Genomic DNA, 869 nt, shown 5'->3' with positions numbered 1-869 from the left:
ATATAACGAAGAAATAGGCTTAAAAGAAAATCGATTTGTTCGAATAAAACTCTTCAGAGCAGTGCTCCAGCATGACTGAAAAAGTAACAGAATAAAAGAATGTGTGTGTATATGTGTGTGTGTGCGTGTGTGAATATGTGTATATATGTATTTGTATTTAATATATATATATATATATGTGTGTGTTCCTGTGTGTATGTGAGAACATTTTTTCACACTTTATATTTTCTGCAATATGGAAGATAACTTTTACTTTGAGAGTTGTTTCCCTTGAAAAATATTGCTTTATGAATCCGATTATACTTTTTCAGACAACCTGTCAGCCTTAAATATAAACTATTATATATATATATATGCTTAAGCTTAGGATAGAACTAGTCACTATATCAAATATATTTCTGTCGATCACTGAAGTCTTACATCGCCATGTTATTTCTTTCACAAAAGCTTAACGACATTTCGTCCGTCTAGTTTCTGTCTACCAAATTTACTCATAAGGTTTTGGTTGGCTCGTGGCTATAGTAGAAGACACTTGCTCGAGGTGCCATGCAGTGAGACTGAGCCGGAAACCATGTGGTTGGAAAGCAAGCTTCTTATTTCTTTACTGTCCACAAGGGGCTACACACAGGGGGAACAAACAAGGACAGACAAACGGATTAAGTCGATTATATCGACCTCAGTGCGTAACTGGTACATATTTTAATCGACCCCGAAAGGATGAAAGGCAAAGTTGACCTCGGCGGAATTTGAACTCAGAACGTAGCGGCAGACGAAATACCGCTAAGCATTTCGCCCGGCGTGCTAGCGTTTCTGCCAGCTCACCGCCTTGCAAGCTTCTCATCACACAGTCACGCCTGCGCCTATATGTA

The sequence above is a fragment of the Octopus bimaculoides genome, chromosome 14, assembly GCF_001194135.2.
Source record: "Octopus bimaculoides isolate UCB-OBI-ISO-001 chromosome 14, ASM119413v2, whole genome shotgun sequence".
NCBI classification, from domain to species: Eukaryota; Metazoa; Mollusca; class Cephalopoda; order Octopoda; family Octopodidae; genus Octopus; species Octopus bimaculoides.
The sequence above is the reverse complement of the archived record's forward strand: the minus strand, read 5'-3'. Positions refer to the sequence as shown.